Source organism: Amblyomma americanum, chromosome 7 (assembly GCF_052857255.1).
Source record: "Amblyomma americanum isolate KBUSLIRL-KWMA chromosome 7, ASM5285725v1, whole genome shotgun sequence".
Taxonomy (NCBI): domain Eukaryota; kingdom Metazoa; phylum Arthropoda; class Arachnida; order Ixodida; family Ixodidae; genus Amblyomma; species Amblyomma americanum.
The window spans coordinates 23,766,349-23,786,960 of record NC_135503.1 but is presented as its reverse complement, the minus strand read 5'-3'; the positions used below and the strand labels follow the sequence as shown (position 1 = coordinate 23,786,960).

General features: G+C 45.9%; 1 protein-coding gene across 2 annotated transcripts in view; it reads right to left on the bottom strand.

Moving 5' to 3' along the window:
* LOC144098690 (metabotropic glutamate receptor-like) overlaps positions 1-20,612 on the bottom strand; it is a 241,144-nt gene that overhangs the window by 131,460 nt on the left and 89,072 nt on the right. For both annotated transcript variants that reach the window (XM_077631506.1, XM_077631505.1), the window contains exon 2: positions 9,456-9,562. The gene's annotated coding sequence lies outside the window, so the exon portion shown is untranslated. The remainder of the gene's footprint in view (positions 1-9,455; positions 9,563-20,612) is intronic.

Genomic DNA, 20,612 nt, shown 5'->3' with positions numbered 1-20,612 from the left:
ATGTTCTTGCCTGAGTCTTTTTTATCTAATAAAATAGTTGCTTATGTTCAAGCAGGAATTGAAGGAGTTTTGGCAGCATTGTGAATGCTTTGTGTTCAATTGTTTTTATTTTTATTTTTCTATTTTGAAAGCATGATCATTTCTATGAGGGACTTTAATGCGCTTTCTTAAATATCTCTTTTTCTGCCGGAGCTTTAATTCTAGCTCAGCACCTTTGCTTCTGTAATGTATTTCTCTGCTTAGAGTCATTCCCGTACACCTTATAGAAATCTACTTCAGTGTATGCCTCAATTCATAGCACCTGCCGTTTACAACCTTCGTAATTAGAATGCTTTTATTCTATACATATTAATCGTCGTCGTTGTTTTTTTACTTCGTCCGTGACTACATCACGCGAACACAACTTTCGGCTGTGCTTTGGAGAAACTTGGTGGTCGACGGTTGTTCCCTACTATCGACATCTGCTTATTCGCTTTCGAACAACAGCGCCTTGCGAACCTATTGCGATCGGTAGATAGGAATTACTACCAGTGGCTTAAGCTGGTGCTATCACTACGTTTGAACAAAGTACCCAGTTTAATTTAGGCTAGCTCAACTCTCAAACCCAATGCCGGTACATTGTTTTGGAACGATGTCGTGAACATATAAATGTCCGCCATATTGCCAGTTCTAAAATATGCATACACCAATACGACGATAGTGCTATACGCTACATTCATTTGTGATTTTTGTTGTACAGATTTTTTTTTTGTAAACTGACATATTAGAGGCAGTTCATGTCATGTTTTGAGGCACTCGAAAAGGGACCTATACGAAAACAGCCTGAAGGAGCTCCAATTTTTTTGTAAAAGAGCACCTGAGCAAAGGAAAATACAGCGCGATTCCGAAAAAAAATCAGAAAGTGCCAATAAAAGTAGAGACATCAAACCTATCGATTTCCGAAACCCCAATTTCGGACGCCTTGTTGTTCCGCTGAGCGCGTGTACGTACGTCAATAAACGTGATCCATTATCTGGAAAAAAATCTTTTTCTCTAGACATATGTGTAACACGTGACTTCCCTTGCGAGGAAAAAATAAACGATGCACATCAAGCATGCAATAGATATTTCGGCTTGTTACAGTAAAAGCTCAGAAAAGCCCATAGTGGGAAACGGCGCCGCAAAGAAAGTGCGCGCCAGTTTCACCAGACCGGAATCGCGTGCCAACAAAAAAAATATCCGTACAACATTTTTCTTTTCTACTGAATATCTGAGGCAGGTTGGGCTCGTGAGGAAATTGTAGGAGTTCCTCTAAACTGGTTACGATCGAACTTTTCTTCGCGTTGCCCGAACGTGCGACGCGAGGAGCGTGTTTTGGGGAAGAGTAAGGAGCAAAAACTTTCACGCTTTTGTTTCCCGGCTTTTGTTTTAGACGCCTTCATTCATATAAAAGTGCCTACGCAAACCGTGTCACTCAAAGAAGTGAGCGGCTGCCGCAAAAAAAGCATAAATAAAAAAATGAAACGAGGAAAATACAGTGAAAAAGGGCACTGGAGCAGTCTGTTTGCCTTGGACAAATTTCGCTGAGACATCGGAAACAAGTTCCACTTTAAAAGCGTTTTCACTCAGTTGGACGTATTGTATTGACCTACCCTGTTATTGATGCGAGCGAGAGCTTACTGTCTGCTGCGGCCCCAATCGACTTTGTTTCGCCACGGTACCGACTTTCCGGCATTTTCGACTTACTGCAAGGAAAACTAAGAAAGGAAACTTAGAACGAAAGGCAACAATGTTTCCAAATCATTCTTCTAGATGGCTATAAGGTTGAAGAGTAGATGAATCCTTGTATTCTTATTTTTCGTGTGTTTTTAACTAAGTTGCTAAGTCTGCTATTTGATCAGTACCATCCTAGCTCTTTTCTTGAATCTTTGTAATTACTTTCTTCCCTGCGCTTCAAGCGGACTTGACTGCTGCCTTTATATTCATGGCCGGCATCTTTGTAGTATAAGGATAAGCTTTTCCACACCTCGCACTCTTCTTTTGTAGCGAGAGCTACACTGGGCTACCAGTCGAGCATTTCGCGGTACATGGGAGAGGACAGTTGTGCGCATGCGCCGTTACCATGGCAACCGAAGAAGAGCAAGGTGCGGCGTGCGCTTCGCCGCCACCGCGGCCGCGCGCCCGTTCCACCGCCAAAGCCGAGCGTGACGTCACGCGGATGAGCAGTTGTGCGCATGCGCCGATACCATGGTAAACAGAGAGACCCCACAGCTGCGCCGCGTTCTTCGTCGCCGCCTCGCCGCACGCACTCTATCACCCGAACCCCGCGTCGCATGCGCAGGACTGCGTATAAAAGGCGGAGATGTATTGCGCGCCTGTATCACAAAGTTTGACATGCAGGCAGAGAAGGAGAGTCCAGCCACTGCTAAACGGTGCTATAGACAAGAGAAGATTAACTCTTCCGATCCTGAAGTTGTCGCCTGGCAGTTGGCTTGAACCAAATAAGAACGCTGGAGTCTGTGTGTACGTGGAACAAGGTATCACCGCTGTCAGACATTTCCCTTCGATCGCGGTGAATAATGGTGAAGCCTGCTGTGTTCGACTTCTGAAAAGCGGCATTGTCATCCAAGGAGTCTACGTGGCACCGGGAACATCTGTCAAGCAGACGATTGATGTGGTTGCCACGTGTATACCAGCCTACGGCACGGTTTCACAGTTATGTGTGACTTTGGATGATTTCAACAGGAAACAGGCCTCTCTTAGTCACTGTATGAAATAAAAGTTTTCCTTTAATTTAGCTGCGGACCCTCACGTCCAGGCTACACAATGGGGAACTACTACACAGCTTGTGCACTAAAAAGGCACTGCCAAATCGAAATACGGTATCGACAAAATTGAGACCGCTGCATGCTACTTCACAGACCATCGGGCAGTCTTCGTCTCTGTCAAGCAAAATGAATAAAAGGTGTGTATACCCAACGTCTCTCATTGCTAAACATACAGTGACGACAACAATCTCAGCCAGGGAAATGTACCTCTCGCTACGTATATCCTGGCATAGCCGAGCTAAGCCACCGCCAATTTTTTGCACTTTTTTACTCAGCATGGTGTATACTTAGCCTGTATCTATGGAGTACAATGATATTCGGGATATGACAGGTTATGGAATGACAGAGTAGCAGTTTCCAATCAAACAAAGTTGTCTTGAACGAGACCGTACCATCGGTGTGAAATGAAACGCGAACAAAACAACGGAAACGCGAGCACAAACTATCAAAAATATCGGCAGGAGAGAAGATACAGGCGGGGCCTGTTAACACTTCCAAAAAGCAGTCTGCATGCCTTCGATGCGAAAATCAACCTGTATATCATTTTGCCTCCCTTATTTAATATCTTCCAGTTTTGGCGTTCACGTTTCAATGACCTTGCTCGCGTTTCATTTGACGCTGATAGTACATCTGTGACGAAAGTTCGTCAAGTTGGGTTTGTAATAAAGGAGACTTTAGCCCCAAATAAGGGTTGGAAAGAAAATCTCAACATTTCTGGACCAACTCGGTCCAAGTCTTTGCTGTTCTTTTTTTTTTAGCGCAGAGGGGAAACAAATGGCTTGAAAAAAGAAGAAAAATCGCAACGAGACGTCGTCGAGTGGTCGCAGGCAGCAAGTCGATGAAAAATGAGACAATATGCTAAATAGAAAGAGGAACGACATGAAATGCTGGTTTGACAACTTTCATAAAAAGAAGGAGCAAGTCTATGCATAAAAGAAGAAGTTCTATTTTTCTCTCATGTTTACTAAAGTTACATTGAGAAATGATACCACTTCAGTATGCATCTGTTTTATGGCAAGGAACGAGAACTCGAAGCAATGAGTGAGATCCCCACTAAGCATAGCCGAAGAGGGCAGGCAGGTAATAATTTGGAACGAATAGTTAAAAAGGTCGTACGAAAGAATGAAATCTGGTTTTCAGGAACGGAAATGGCGCAGTAACTGTCTCACTTCGCGGTGCACGCCTCAACTGCGACGAAAGGGAAGAGATTGAGGGAGTGAACGAAAGGAGAGAGAGAGAGAGAGAGAGAGAGAGAGAGAGAGAGAGAGAGAGAGAGAGAGAGAGAGAGAGAGAGAGAGAGAGAGGGGGGGGGGGGGGGGTTCTGCAGTAGAGGGCTCCGGAATAATTTACACCGCTCGGAGGTCGTATGCGCCATTAGTTACAGAAATAACTTAAATTTTTCGTCATGCTCTCTTATTACCCTGGACGGGATTTTAGATAAATGGTTCTCCTAGTGCCAAATAAAGAGTGGGTGAAAAGAGGAGATCTCAAAGGGAAAGAACGAAAGTAAAAAAAGAAAACGTTCGGAAAAACAGGTCAAGTCTAAGGAGAGTGCAAGGACCGGCGGTTGTGATGTGGCATGCAGAAAATTGGAAGGGGGAGGGTGGCGAAACTGCCGACGCGAACGGAAGCTAATGAATACTGATCAGCTGTTAATTAATGAAATCTCCAGATTGGAGGTGCGATTTTGGCCTGACTGCGGTAGCAATTAGCCGCCGACGGTGGCAGCGACTGACGGTCTCGTCAGAGCGGGAAAAGAAAGGAGGCTTGGGGAGAAATGGGGAGCGGAGGGGGAAGGGAACACTAGCCAGGTGAATAGGGTAAAGGAGGGAGAGGAGGTGAAGGCGGAGGCATCGCGCCATCAAGACTGCGAACGCGAAGGCGTTCCGCTGACTGCACAGGCCCGCGCACGTAAACCTAGCTCGAGTCGACGCCGACAGGCAAGAATGTTACGCTAAATTAAAACTGTGCAGTGTAGCTGAAGCTATGACTGCCGCGAATCAATCAGTGCCGAGTTGACAATTCAGCGATTTGTGATTGACTGGCTGACGTCATGCACGGGACGATCACACATGCTAACAAGACAACAAGACTCGAAGCATCAGCCAGTCACGAATCAACCCGTCACAGGAGAAGCATCGCGGCATTGGTCCTGATTAGCAGGCGCTAGCTCCAGCACACGCGGTGCTGTACGGAATTAGCTAGGCATAGTACTGGCAAACGAAGCTTGGCGCTAATCCTCGCAAATAGGGTTATGCAGCGGCGCTGAAGAAGCGGCCTTGGCCGGCGATTACCAGAGGCGCCTCCTTCGTCGGTGTCTCGTCCCTTTCTTCGGTGGAGCAGGCATTTGTTTACGCATTAGTAGCCTTTGTGCGCCGAGCTAAAGGTGGGGTCATTGTCTTCGGGAGAAAGTGATTGCTTCATAACGTTTTGCACGTGTTTGGAGCGCTGGGATGGAACAGCGTTGAGACGGGGCGGTGCAAAACAATAAGGGCACGGTTCGGGTTTCTACAGCTTGGTTCAATTGCGAACCCGAAGGATAACTACCATTCTTCAAGGAAATAAAAAAAAATTCCGCACACACTCGCCAAATTCTGTGCGATATAGATGCAGAAGTGTTTTTCCACCTATTGCCCCCGGAAACTCCTGCATTCTATTACTGAGATTTAACTATTTTTCGTTTGCAAGTTATTCATCATTATCATCTGCCTATTCTTGCAAGCTCACCCGTATAGCATAGAAAATCGATCCTTCTACGTGTGCATGTGTGGAGTCTGTGCGAAATAAGCTAACAGTAAGTGAACCCAGAATAACATAAGGAAGTATTCACGTCCAGATGAGCCCCTCATCTCCTAGTCCTAGTCGGCTCATACAGGATGCTTCACCTAAGGCTTTTCACAATTTTAAAAGATAGGCTTTTTGAGGTAGAATAATATAATAATAATAATTGGTTTTTGGGGAAAGGAAATGTCGCAGTATCTGTCTCATATATCGGCGGACACCTGAACCGCGCCGTAAGGGAAGGGATAAAGGAGGGAGTGAAAGAAGAAGAAGAAGAAGAGAAGAGGGCTCCGGAATAATTTGGACCTCCTGGGGATCCTTAACGCGCACTGACACATCGCACAGCACACGGGCGCCTTAGCGTTTTTTCCTCCATAAAAACGCAGCCGACGCGGTCCGGTTCGCACCCGTGAACTCCGGATCAGTAGTCGAGCGCGCTAACCACTGAGCCACCACGGCGGGTCAAAGAACGCTTTTTTCGGCAATGCGTTTTAAGCGGTGTAGTATTCACCGCTGTTGTAGGTTGTAGGTTCAAAGTATTGAATAATTAACTATTTTACTGCTACTGTTAGGCTTCTTAATTATTGAGAGACGTGTAGCCCGTCCTAATTAATGACTATGCCAGTTTTTAGAATTTCTTAAACACAGTTTTCCTCGGCGCTGTGGCCCAACAAATTATGTCCATATCTCGCCATAATACATGTGCTTTCGAGAAGCTTGCAGGCAAAGCAACCTTTCCAGTGCACGTAACTGATCTAAATAGCCCAAAGTTGCAGAGCCACGGCGCCGAGGGTAACGGCGTTTTCTAAATTCCAAAAACTGATACGGGTATTACCTATACGGTGGGGTACACGCCTCTCAGTAATTAAGGAACCTATTAATAATAGCTTAAAGGTTAACTATTCAATATTCGTTAGCCATCCTTCTAGTTAGCACGTCTTAGCTGTATTGTGATGTACAGTCTGCGTCAACCTTGTGTACAGCGCTCGAACAGTGCTCACGAGTCAACAAAAACCGAAATTATGCAGTAGCTCATCGTTTTCGGACAATGTTCTCGTGCCCACAACTCTGGCAGGTCCATAAGGTTCGACTACGAGCCGATAGTTGTGTCTACACCCTAATAGATGTGGCAAGGTGTCGCTTTTTTTTTTGCAGGGCAGTGTCCCCCTCGAGCGCTCTACACAATGGTAACGCAGACTGTGCTACACTGATGACAGTGCTGTGCTGAAAAAAACGCTCTTCTAACTCAAAAAGCCTATTTTAAAACATTTGTAAAGTCTTAGGTGAAACACTCTGCATATGCAGTGAACGCCCTTAAAGACATGGGCTATTCCCCATTGATATTCAGGTTAACCCTTTTATTGTGATCGGGGCGAACTCGCATGCATTGATCGCCAGATAAATTTTGCAGTGCGACCGCAAAACTTTTGCTGCGAAATGCAGACACAATAGTCGATGGAAATTGGAAATGAAAACTTTTGCTGTATAAAAAGAAGACACCATGAAATGACAACGGTAACCGCACTGTTATTGGTCAAGCGACAGCGATGTTATAATCAATGCGCTTTCCCGCCTTTTATGTGCAAGTCCAAAGTAATTTTCGGAATCCGTCTTCCGTGAGCGTTCCCAGTACCGGCGCAATCGTCAGTTAGATGCAGGACAGCTCAGCCAAAAAAAAAAAAGAAATTCAGGGGAGCATTAAAGTCACCTTACGTTCATCAAAGTGAAAGCCTTATTGTCGTCCTGTGGAGCTCTCTGGAACGATCCTGACACTTCCTTAATCAACTAGTTTCCTGGTTGATCAATTAATTAATTAAATAATTATGATAGTCGAATCATCATTAATCAATTCATTGATTATTGTTATCATATCATAGTGATTACCTGATATTAAATAATTACCAATTATTCATGACCATTGATGACCTTGGATGACATGCAGTTTCATTGACAAGTGGAGCGGACAGTTCTTGTACACGTCGCCTGCGGACGGGTCTTGCACACACTGATGAGTCAAGATAAGCTTTCCCCTTAAAACTGCTACTTCCTGCTTCCGCGCATGAGCAGTACCACACGCGGACACCCGCGTCACACCACGACATCCTAGTTCGTCGCCAGGACATCCTGTCTCTTTGCATCCACGCGACGCTGCGCGGGGGGCATCGGCTCAGCGGTGGCAACGCAGAGGCAACGCGTGGCTGCATCATTACCGTCCGCATCAAATGACGGCACTAGCGGCGATCACCCCCGCACATTACGAGCGCGACCGCCGCCGGACGATTTGTGGCCACGCGTCACGAAGCCATTCGGCCGGTTGGTGCCTGCGTGGAGTGCGGCGGGGCCGTTGCCAGCGCCGACACGCGCACGTCCGTCAGGAGGCGCTACTGCATCAGCGGACGGTCGCCCACCGTGATCACCGGGTAATGACGCAATCGCCCCCGCAACCGAACGCCGGGCTAGCTGCACCGTCAGAGGCGATGTATGTGTCTACGCCGGCACCGGCCTCTTTTTTCTTTTTCTGCCCCGTGCCCTGCGTTCTTCGCCGCGTTCCTACTGCATTCTTTCCACGGTGGGGCTGCTATGGTGTGATTAACTCGTTAAGGGCACGTGCGGGACGCTTTTGTCTTGCCGTACTTCGCTGTCGTTTCGCACCACGGGAACGACATTGTTTGGGGGGGGAGTGCTAGTTAAGGAAAAGCTGCTTTATATGGTGCTGATGTATCGTGTGTCTACACAGGCACTGCATGAAGCCGAAGGATGTATGTATAGACTGTAGGTTAAACCAGCCGTGCCGTCAGCTTTACAACGAGTGCAGTACGTCGGTTTATTATGCGGCAAACGTAATCGACATTTGTCAACTGTGTAACTCGAAGATGACGTCAGAGAATCTGGCCTCATCCTATGTTCGAATGGGAGTGTCTCGGTGACCGGCAAAAACTAAATATGTCTGCTCCTTATCAAAATCTTGAAACATTTCGTGAAGAAAAATCGTTATTTTCGAATAAAACGAGAAGCGTTCTTTATGAGGTGGAAAACCGTCGGGTAAGAGAGTAAAGCGTGACCTCACGTCCGTTACGCCACTGGTTCATAGGGTTAATTACGAGGCAAAGTGTATACAAGGAAGTCAGGCATAGCGCAGGCGCGAGAAGAAAAGCTACGGTCCTCAGCTGCACGTTCTATATACGGCAGCCAAAGCAACAGGTTCCAGCTACATATCACAGGGACGAAGGTTTGAAGGACACATCAAAACTGTACGTGGTATGTTTTTCAACGAACAACGAATCCAGTAACTTAACGTAACTCCCTTTGAGCAGCTGCTTACCGGTTGAGCTGACTCTACGAGAGGCAGTTTTACTTCTTTACACTAGGGTGGCTGGACTGAATTTTATTTGAAACTGAATTGCATGGATCCCAACTAGCTTTTAGCTAGGGATCCAGATGTCTTCACAAGCATGCCTTGTATGAATGTTGAGAAATAAAATTGAATCAAATCAAATCAATCAAATCAAAAACTTCGCTGTTTAGACTGATGTCAACTACGCGGTTTTGTTTCAGCGCCTCAGTTTTGCGACGCTGCCAGATTATTGAAAAAAAAGCAGCATTTTCGGCTGTCTCGGTTACGAGATCTTACAATACGGCTGCCTGACATATAATTCTAACTTAACGTAGAAGTTTAGAACCAAAGGCCAACGAAGTACTTGCGAAACAAAAATAACGCCTACCGACCTAACGATGCTTCTATTCACCCTGAACGAGGGCGCTGGCATGAAGACGTTCTTATACTCAGATAAATACCGCGGCAGCAGCCGACTTTTCGAAGCGGCAAACTTTGCAGAAATGGTCTCGTGTAGGGTCGACGATGCTCACCTTACGCAGGTTCCAGTGCCGCATCGAGACGAGCTCCGGACCACGAGGCGTCCGAGCCTGAACTGTGCCGAGTCGAAACCGGAACGGAGCCCGGGTCTTCACTCGATCTGGGAATGAGAAACAGGCGGTCAGTTTTGTTTCTTGAATCAAGCCTACTCAGCGCTTTTTTTTCACGACTCTAACAAGGGTTGACACTGGCCTATAATGGAGAGGCCCTCCGCCGTCTCTCTGCAGGGTACGGAGAATTATATCGACTGTCTCCAGAGCTCAAGGGCTTAATGTTCACCTGACTATTTAATCCATAAATTAGCACTAATCAACAATACTACGGCTTGCTTCAGTGAGGTAGGACGAGGGAACTTTTAATGCAAATGCTGGTGCCTTAGCAAGCATGCTTAGCGCACTGACATTAAATATGCGTCGGTCAAAAGAATTGATGGAAGAAAGGCGACAAAGAGTTCACTAAAGCAAAATAAAAATGCGGAAAAATGAAATTCTCTTCATAAAATCTCAGTGTTTATGACTATGAACAACAGTGCTTCGAGTTTCATTGTTTTTACATGAGATACATTTCTCAACCTCTCATGATAGCTACCACACCTGACTTGTTCTATTTTGGGCAGATTTGAAATGTTTAATATGCGGTTTTGGCAAGTGGGTCGAACCTAAACCGCTATGAGTAAAAAAAATTACCGCGGTTACCTCTTTAGGTGCTCGTTCTGCACTCGAGAGAGTGGACTTGGTGCTGTAGTTGCTGTTTTCCAATAGGGTGCGACCAAAATACGTTTTATGTGAGATAACGCACATGTGGTAGAAGAACCATAAACGTATTTTTGAAGTTCTGCTGAGCCTTTCAAACCAGTCCTGATATTAAATTTAGAAAAAGAAGTTTACAGGTATAGCCCGACTGCACTTCGATTTGCATATCGTCTGAAAACGGTGCAAGGTAAACATGCGAGTCAGCACCGTATGGGTCTTCGAAGAAAGTACAAGCTGGTACTAAAATAAGTCGCAAGCACAAAGTAAAAATACACCCATCTGGAGCTCTCCTTTAATCACTTTCATCATAGCAAGAAATGAGTGCGCCTAAGTTAAGCTCCAGTCGTGTTCATTCTATACAGATTAAGAGAGGTAAAGCCCACGCCAGTGAAAGGGACCGTTTTCGCTATTTGGAGGATCTTGAAGAGCTGTGCAACCTTGTTGCCTATGGGGATTAAAATGTTCCAGTTAGAATGCTGAAGGAAGCGTCTGAAGCACCAAACAAACAAACAAAAAAGTTTTATCGCATTCTGCGCTCCAATAGAGCAGAAGTACGAAACCTGCAAAAAGCAAGTTCGTGCGGCCAAGATTTATACGCCGACAAAGTACAGCTGTGCCGCATTAGTGCTTTGAAGCTTACGGTGAGCCCTTAATACGGTCATACTGATAACTTGCGTCCGAGCGCATCGCTTGCTAAGCGCTGCGAAAAAAAATTAAGCCCAGCGGAAAGGAACGTCGACGCTCGGATTACGACGACGGGGCGTTGAGCCTCTTATAAACTGCTTCTTTCAGCTTATCCCTTTCTGAACTGGAAGCAAATGAGAAGAAAAAAATTGCGAGTGCCCTCATCTCCTGTGTTTCAGGAAAAATTTTAAAAATTTTATTTCTAGAGAGCAAAGAAAAATAATAGTAATCAGGATCTGCTCTAGTGAGTCCCTACTAGCGTTGACGCAAGGAGGAATTTAAGAAGCTTCAGCGATTACGAACGAATAATGGAAGGATAAGGGCGCAAGGCAAAAGGGGAGAGGGCGCGCAGAGTATGAACAGTACGGTGGAGATGTTAATTACACACGCATGCACAAGTAAGAAGGAAGCTCTGCTTGAGGAGTTGCTTCACATGAAGTTGCGCGATGACGCAGTAGTCCCTGTTAGTAAGTGCGGTGCCTCAAGCGTTGAGTAAGCTTACGGCGGTGTAGCAAGCCAGCATCGCGACGCAGCATTGGAACGAGTTGGAGACGCAAATTTGAAAGCGGAGGGAAGGAAGGGGAGGAGAGAAAGAAGCAGAATGAGGAAGAGGAGGAGGAGAAGGAGGGAGAGACTTTAATGAAACAGGAGAGGCCTGCCTGATTGTTAGCCTGGCATGCTACTCCAGATGAGGGTGAAAGAAGAGAAGAAGATTACAGAAGAGGTGGGTGAAAAAGAGAGGAAAATGGAAAAAGAAAGGGTAAATAGTGAAATAAAGCACACTCAACTCACACTGGAGGCATAGCATTGCTTCATTAATAAAGAGATGAGGCGGTAATTATTACCGCGTCAATCCACGTTTCAATGTTCGTGCCTCCACGAAAGCTGACCTTCTTTTGAGCTCTGTCTCATCTTCGTTCGTACACCACGTGACGTTATATAAAATATCCTCAGAAGAAGGCTGGAGTTCATGGCTCCTATATTCTTTGCTGATGGAATGCTGTTCGAAGTTAAAATTTTCAATTCAGAGCCAATATTACGCTAGTTTACCCCACTTCTATAACAGCCAGATTCATCGAGAACACCCTTCACCAGTGACTAAAGCGCCTGCAAATCGCTTCAGTTTGAACAACAAGCCAGTAGGGACGACAGACGTTAATAACAGAATGTAATGGAATAGACACAAGGCAAGCAGAGTTGCGTGTGGGCGGTCCGGTGTACACAACAACATTTTGCGCCATTTCAGAGGGGCTCAGAAAAATTCTTGACTATATTATGAAATATTAGACCACTAAGGTTTTCACACATAAAACAATTCCTAAAAAAAAAAATCTCGATTTTGAGGAGGTAAGCATTACGCGCTTTTATGTGGGGCTAAGGAGGCCTCGACTTCTATCAAGCATTCCATTCGCCCTTGATTCACGTCAGAAGCCAATGATACCCGAGCGACCAAGTTCAAGTTTAGGGATTGAGATTTTGCGGAATGTTCCCATATGGCACACTGCTTCGAGGACGTGAATCAGAAAAAAGCAGTAATGGGGACTAGAGATGAAAACTAGGAGAAAGAGTAGCACCGATTAAAACCAGATCGTATAACAGTGCAAAGTTAATGCAGAGAACAAATGCAGTGTTTGTCCAAAGTGATCATAGATTGAAGTGAAAAATCCCGGGGCTACTGTAGTACTCTTGGTTCTCTTAAACAGCTTCGAACCTCGCTAGCACATCGCGGAGTCTGCATTCTAGCAGTTGTGTTTTTGCTCCTGTCAAGCTGTCCTGACAGGATCGCTAACACGCAAGGCAAGGCTATGCAAGTACCGTCCACTGTACCACACAGCAGCAAAGAGAGAATCAAGCACGGGGCGTTGAACAGTTGAAATGAGTCCTGTTCTGCAACGTCGGTCTGGACAAAACCATTCGATCCATCCCGCGCAGTATCAAAGGAGCAAAAGCAAATAAAAAGCAGCCGCCTTTTGTTTGATGTCATGCGGGGTGCTTACATAACTCATCGGGATCGACCTTCCTGTTTTGTTTTGGTCTCATCCGCCCCTACTCAGCACGTTCGAGTGCTTGCGCCTTCTGGATAGAGTATGCGGGTGTGATGCGGGCTGCCCGGGGCATTCCGAGTCGAGGGGTCATTGAGTGGATGGCGCAAGCGGGCTGGCCGCCAGACACCATCGGCCACGGCACTGACGCCGTCATAATCAGAAGAAGAAGAAGCGCAGTGCATGTAGACGCGAGGAGAATAAAAATATAAAGGGCCAGCGAAAGCGAGGGGACCGCACGAGGTCGCGAACGAAAGAGATTCCAGGCCGGCGCGCTCCAGTCAGCGTGGCGCCGCTGTATCGAGCGATCCTTGTCGCGCAATCGATCTGGCTTCGCATGGCGTCTGGTGTGGCAGGCTGGATGGACTACGTTACAGTGCCTGCGGTTGCGCAGTTCTGTCTATGGGTACCCGAAAAGAAACTATGTTTTCAAGCATTAAAAAGTGCAGTGACGCATTGTGATCGGATTACGGAAATTCAAAGCTCCATACGTCCACGTGGTTATCTGATAATAATAACAGAGAAATTTATTTGCCATCTACACGTTCCATAAATATTCGCACTACATAAACCGAAAAGCAATTTAAGTTAACTATAATTTTTTACCGACTCGTGCAAAATAGTACCTAGGGTATGCGCGACCGAATGCGGTTAAACACGGACACTGTTTTGCGTGCTACGTTTTTCGTCTCACTCAAGCTTTTTACTTAAGGAGTCAGGCGCGTGCGGGGCTTAAAACAGGATGGTTAGTTTCATGGCGCTATTGAGGTCTGCCACTTTATAAATACTAGGTAAAGAAACTCGAATCTTGGCATATTTGCGCTGCTAACAGTACTGCTCGCGGTAAACGGTAATTTTTTTTTTCTGGGTTGCAAGGAAAATGCTTCTTGGCTTAACATGTAGCTTAAGAAACCGGCTTTCTATAAGAGCATTATGAGCTGATTATTTTAAGAATAGAGAATTTGCATTCCTTTCGTCTCTAAATTAATTTACGGTGCATTTTCTTTATCGCTGTTTGCACTATAGCGATTTTTTATCGTGACAAGTTTACATAACGCGCGTCCCGAAAAAAAAAGAAGTTTATTGTAGCTCTAATTCACGACTCAATTGTATGGTATTGTTAGCTCCGGATACAGCGTGCGCCTCTTTATATACTTTGACATTTTTCAGGCGATTAGATTACGTGACAGCGCCAAATAAAAAAAAATTTCTTTTTCTGACAAAATAAGCCAGACAGCACAATAGATTCGTATTTAGATGCGGGTCGGCCGTAAAATCAACGGAGCACTGGTTAATAGTTTGGTTTGGTTTATGGGGGTTTAACGTCCCAAAGCGACTCAGGCTATGAGGGACGCCGTAGTGAAGGGCTCCGGAAATTTCGACCACCTGGGGTTCTTCAACGTGCACTGACATCGCACAGTACACGGGCCTCTAGAATTTCGCCTCCATCGAAATTCGACCGCTGCGGCCGGGATCGAAACCGCGTCTTTCGGGTCAGCAGCCGAGCGCCGTAACCACTCAGCCACCGCGGCGGCTACACTGGTTTATAATATATAGTTAGATCAGAGAGGATCTTATGTTCGTTAAAGATCACACTGAAACAGTTTGCAAAAAACAAAAAAGCATTTGCGAAACAGGCGATCAGGGAAACTAGTTTGTTTGCTCATCACTAACACACTCAGTGGCTGGATAAATCCACCTCTGCAAAAAAAAAAAAAGGGAAGGTTCTGCGCGTTACATTAAAACACCCGGATAAAACGTTAGAGTACATGAATCAAAGATTTACTGAATGTACCTGCCCGTCCAGATTTGAGCCCATTGTCGATAGCCGAAAGTTGCCTCATTAGAACAATTTCGTAATTCTTTCTTATTTAATCAAAGGGACAATAAGCACCGCTCTGAGTAACGTCGTAATGTTCTTTTTTACTTTTTCAAAGAAGAGAAATGAATTGGGAATATTATCCAGGCATTACAAAAAAAAAGGAAGCAAAGTTTCAAGAGCTGAGTCGATCTAGAAAGTATTCTGCGCTCTAAGCGAAGAAGTCGCAAGCCACGCCCACCCAGATTACATCGCGGAAGAAATAGCAAGTTAAAAAAAAAGGACGATGGCACGGAAAGGAATAGCGCGTCACCTAAGGAAAGAAAGCAATCAACGCCGAACTGGACCTCTCTCTCTCTCAGTAACGGGACTAGAGGGATGACTGGACTCACTACACAAAAGGACTATTATGATTCCGTTTACTTTGCCCCCTCCCCTGAACACAGGGTGATACCGCGACCATCAACTCGAAGAAGTCGCCTTAGCGCCCAGATGAGAGCAACTCAGAGGTTGGAAAAAAAGATGAAAATAAAATGGAAGGAAGATAATATCGCACGTTCAACAACTAAGAGAGCAAGGCATAAGGAGGTGCGGTACGTGTGTCCGAGCCTGTTCTGAGCAAGCCTGTCAGCGAGATCTGCACGGAAAGAACGCATTAATCTCGAAGGACGTAGAAGACTCGTAGAAGAAACCTTGCCACATTCGTCCTCGAGGTTTCGTGATCGATTCGTGAACAGCAGCGCTGGAATGACACTTGCCTTTGCGCCTTGGATTGCCTTCACAAGAGGGTGCAATTCTAGGCGGGGCTAGGTCTTAATAATAAACTTTTTTTTTAGACTTGCGACAGAGAATCGGATACTCACTGAAGGAATTGAAATTCCAAGCATGAGGTGCTTTTAGCTCCAATTATGTGCAAAATGAGGCGGACATCCTCTGGAAACCATTGAGAATTCAACGCTGGGATTGCAGCCAAAACTGTCATAAAAACGAAGTCAAAATTGAAGCAGAATGAAACCGAAGCGAGCCTAAAGTTTTCGTCGAAATTGTCGAAATGTATATATTGCGCCAGCCTTCGGAGCGGCATTCGAGTCCCTGCCAGCACGAATAAAGCACCTCAGTTTTCCGACGCCTCAGATGGCTAACCTATCGCCGCAACGAGTTATGCTAAGTGCCGTAATTGGTATATACCATTCGACAGCGAATAAATCGTTATCGTCGTCATCCTTCTCTTCTTTCTGTGCTTCCAGATATACAGCGGCATTGGTGCTGAAGAAATGGTCATGGAAGACAGTTGGGCTAGTTGGTGTGTATTCGTTAGTGACTGCGACATTGCAACTAGCGTGGAAAGCACAAGGACAGAGGCAAAAGGAACAGACGAGACAGCACGCTAGTGCTGTCTCACGTGCTGTCTCGTCTGTTCTTTTTGCCTCTGTCCTTGTGCTTTCCACGCTAGTTGCAATGTCGCAGTCACTAATGAAGAAATGGGCATGCAATGAAGGCGGATGCTCCACGAGATAGGAAGCATCGCTTATTTCTCCAAAGACTGCGGGTGCTTTTACTGTTATTTCGTTTTTAGGGAGCCCAATTTCACATATTTTTGTTTCCCCACACGAAGATGAGAAGGCGGCCGAGCGCGTCATTGTAAGGCTTAAGAAGACGGTGCGAGCGCTCTACACTATAAACACAAAGGAGTAAAAGAGTAAGCTGACCTCTAGCACACTCCTTTTCGTAAAAAGGAGTGCGCTAGAGGGCACCTTATTCCTTTCATACTCCCATATAGGTGTATTCCTGTTTAGAGTGTACGGCGCATCAAGCAACGAAAGCGGCGAGCAATGCAGAGCGCACCGCCCCGAACTGAAAACCGCAGCAGCGCAATGCAGCTGCACGCAAAGTGCCCAAAGTGGCTGGAAGTAAGCGGCTCATAGTGGCGGCTCCTCAATCCTCGAAAGCAGCCAGGAAGATGAAGTGGTCTGCCCAGCTCGAAGACGACGAGATTGCTAGCAGTTTTTCTTAAAGCGTAGTGACGCTAGGCGAGGCAGGAAAGTAGCATCAGTTAGGCAAACAGTTAAACTTGAGTATTGTGCGTTCTTTCAGAGGAAGAGCGAAAAAACTCGAAAATGCTTGCATCGCGTGAAAAATGAACCATTGCTATGGGGTGTGCCACATTCTACGCTACGGAATAACGGACGCAAGAGATTCGATGTCATTAAGCGCAAAGCACGAATGATCGCGGTCTATTGGTGCACGTGGAATGCACAGGTGACACCTGTGCATATAGGGCAACATGCCAAACTCTGCGCGCAGCTCGAGCGATGAGTGTGTCATGTTCCGAAAACTTCGCGCCTTTATATGGGCTTTTTCTGAAATTATGAATACTATTTTTTGTGCTCTTTAATCTGGTTATCATAAACAGCTACAGAAAAATGATTATGCCACGTTCACTCGCTTAGGTGTGAGAAGTGTGCAGAACACGGGATACCAATTCTGAGTATTAAAACAAAAACACAATCTTTATTAGACCTGATCAACAGTTTGCAGACAATTCCGCAATAACAACGCTCAATTCAACATTACAAACTTGCTGAAAATAGCCTAGCTAAAGAGGGATGCATTCTGGGTTTTTTGCGCAAAAGACACGACACAAAAGAAACGAGGTAGACAGGACAAGCGATGCCTTCCATCAAGCGCCTATTGAACGGAAGAGTGCATTTTTTAGATGGAGTACTGTCGACCCAGAAGCCCGTGCCACGATCATTCTGTGTGTAGTGGTTTCTTCGGGTCTCAGGCTGAAAACTTTTCTACATCGAGGGGATGCCATATGCATATTGACTGGATGCTTCCCTTTGAAAAAGCAAAATGGTTCACAAAAAGACAAGTTCTTTGTTACTTCTATTTTTTTCCGGCGTGCTAGACTTTTTGCTCCCGCTGCTGCAGCCTTTGTTAGGCTTTTCGTCACTTTTTTCTCTTTGTGCTCATGTTTGTGAAAGGAATGCTGAAGGGTTTTGTTAGGCTTCCTAAAGGCGTCTCAAAACAGATCCCCTTGTGTCTTTCAATGCAACAGATAGCGAGCGTTCTGTTGCATAACAAGGCCAAGTGGCGAGCTTGATATCATAAGCTTTAAAATATTTTTTTCACTTGAATGAACAGGGAGAAGTCGGTGCCTGGTAGTAGAGCCGCTATTCTTCTTTGGGAGGTGAACAAAAAGGTGCAACTAGTCAAAAAGACATACCCAGGCGCATTGCAGATTCCAGAAGACTTAACTTCAAAGGGGTAGGAGACGGCACTCTTCAAGCCGCTCAAGCCTTCCCTAAATTGCAACGGGCTCAACGATTTCTATTCTGTTCAGCGCGGAAAGTTGAGCTTCCACACTTCACTTGAACGTTTCCGTGCGGCTAGTGTCCTGGGGATTTTCATCGCTACATCATACCTGCCTTTCGTCGTGCAGTAGACGTCAGGTTTGTGCAGTACGCGGAACACGCTAGCAAGAGAGGTTTAATCAAACCGTAATTGAAAAGCTTTCCCATCGCTCTTGCGAATATATAGGTGCCTTTGCGCTTGATGCTTTTCCCGTTGCTTACCTTTCCAAAGCTAGTAATACCAAATTTTCTGAAAGGCTCAACCTTCTCCTTCCGAAGATACTAATTATGAAAAGTTCACTATCTTGTTTGCAGGAATATCTTTATAGAATAACATATCCTATGAGTTCAAGTCTTCTTCAACATATCATTCATTTTATCGGCTTTCGCAATATAATTTCCTCAATAAATTACGATAATCACATGAAATCATGGTTAGCACCATGTTTTCTTTTTGTACCCTGTCCCTGTTATGCCCCAACTATATTTTTTATTTTATTGTATAACTGCACTGCGTCCTTCTAGCCCATGTTCTGTTATCTTTCTGTAACAGAATATATGTTCATGTTGTGAGCGTTTACACTGTCTACATGCCTGTTTTTTGTTCGCACTATTTTAATATATTTATGTCACTTTTTTGCATTGTCATATCTTAATTTTTTGTTGCGTTCTTATTTCACTAATTGCTACTCTGATTGCTGTATACACTGTACTCAGACGACTCACTTTGTACTAGGAGGTACCCCATATGGTTTTAGAACATTGGGACCACCTAAGTACTGCATATTAAGTGTGAAATTTGTATATGTTAGGAATAATAAACTTGAACTTAGCCTACGTGCCCCTGGCAGAAGAAGAGACAGAAATTGTGGTGAGACAAATTAAAGAGAGACAGAAGTGGAGGACCGATAGTTTCTGGGACTTGCGAGGAGACGAAAGCAAAGTACAAACAGATAGGAAAAGCGAAGACAGACGGGCCAATAGGTAAGGAAGAAAAGAGACACCTCCGCCGGCTTCTCGAACGCTCCGCAGCCGACGCCGGCTGTTATTCCGCCCCGTAATTGTCGTTCACGGGGCTCCACCCGGCAGAGGAAAGCACGCCCAGGCGAGCACGCCACGTACCCGGCCGCCTTCCGTTCGGGGTCGGCGGGAGAGCGGATAGGGAAGAGCCCAGGAAAAAGGTTGCGAGAGGGAGGAAAGGGAGAGAGGCAGGATTAGAAGGTGGAAGTCACAGTGCTCGTTTGTTCTTCCCTACTTCCCCTCTCTCCAACCGGGAAGCGAGGGAAGAGAACTCTGCGCGCACGCAACAGCCCTCCGCGAGGTCAGCGCTCATAAAGGGGCAGTTTGCTCGCTACACACGATCAAGCGCCGCGACGCCTACCAGCGTTAGGAGCCTCCGTCGCGTAGCAGCAGGTGCGTGCGGCGCGGCGCCTTGGCGCCCGCTCTGTTTTGTTAACTTATTTAACGCGCTCGGTTGTTCTCCGGTTTTCCCCCATTTCCCGGCTATTTTGCGCGCACGGTTTAAGCACCCCTTTTCCCCGGCTCGTGCGACGTTTACGTTGCCTGCGGAGCGGCTCACGCTAGAACGCTGGAAATGCAATTCAGCGCATTACGAGAGGGCGTTTAAGCTAATCAGGATTCGCTCACCGTCTGGGGCGGAATTGTGGCTGTTTCCTGTTGTCCCTAGGGACAGTGCAGGAGGAAGATAGAACAGTCACTAGAGGGCGGAGTTCTCTGCTAAGAAAAAGGGCTGAACTCTCTTACTATGATTGATTTGTAGTTATTGGTGGATTCTGTGTGCCAAACCGACGTTTAATCTTGTTCAGATTATTGCTTTCTTGTTGGTTTAACTTACTGTTCACCGAATAGCACAATCTACCACCAATTGTACAGGTTGATGCTAATATTGTTTATACAGGATTGCCACCTGTTAGCTTGATTCTCTCATTTCTTTCTTTTCCTCTTATTCCCCTCTCCTTTCCATTTCCTCCAGTGTTCAACTGCAGGCCAGAGACGAGCTACTTCGACCGACCTCTCCATTACAACCCTCCTTCCAGATCTTCATCGGCGTTCTCCTCTCTTGGATGTTAAAGCAGCTTGAGAGAATGATTTATCATCAGTGTATAAACGTCATACTGTTAACACGACATCGCCTATGTGGACGGCTGCACTGATCATCACTGCATCGATGGCTTGATCAATCATCGGTTTGGTTTGGTTTATGGGGTTTAACGTCCCAAAGCGACTCATGCTATGAGGGACGCCGTAGAGAAGGTATCCAAAAATTTCGGCCACCGGGGGTTCTTTAACGTGCACTGACATCGCACAGTACACGGGCCTCTAGAATTTCGCTTCCATCAAAATTCGACCGCCGCGGACGGGATGGAACCCGCGTCTTTCTGGTCAGCAGCTGAGCGCCATAACCACTTAGCTACCGCGGCGGCTTGATCAATCATTAGTAGTGCATGTGCACCAATATGAGCACGCGCATCTGCAG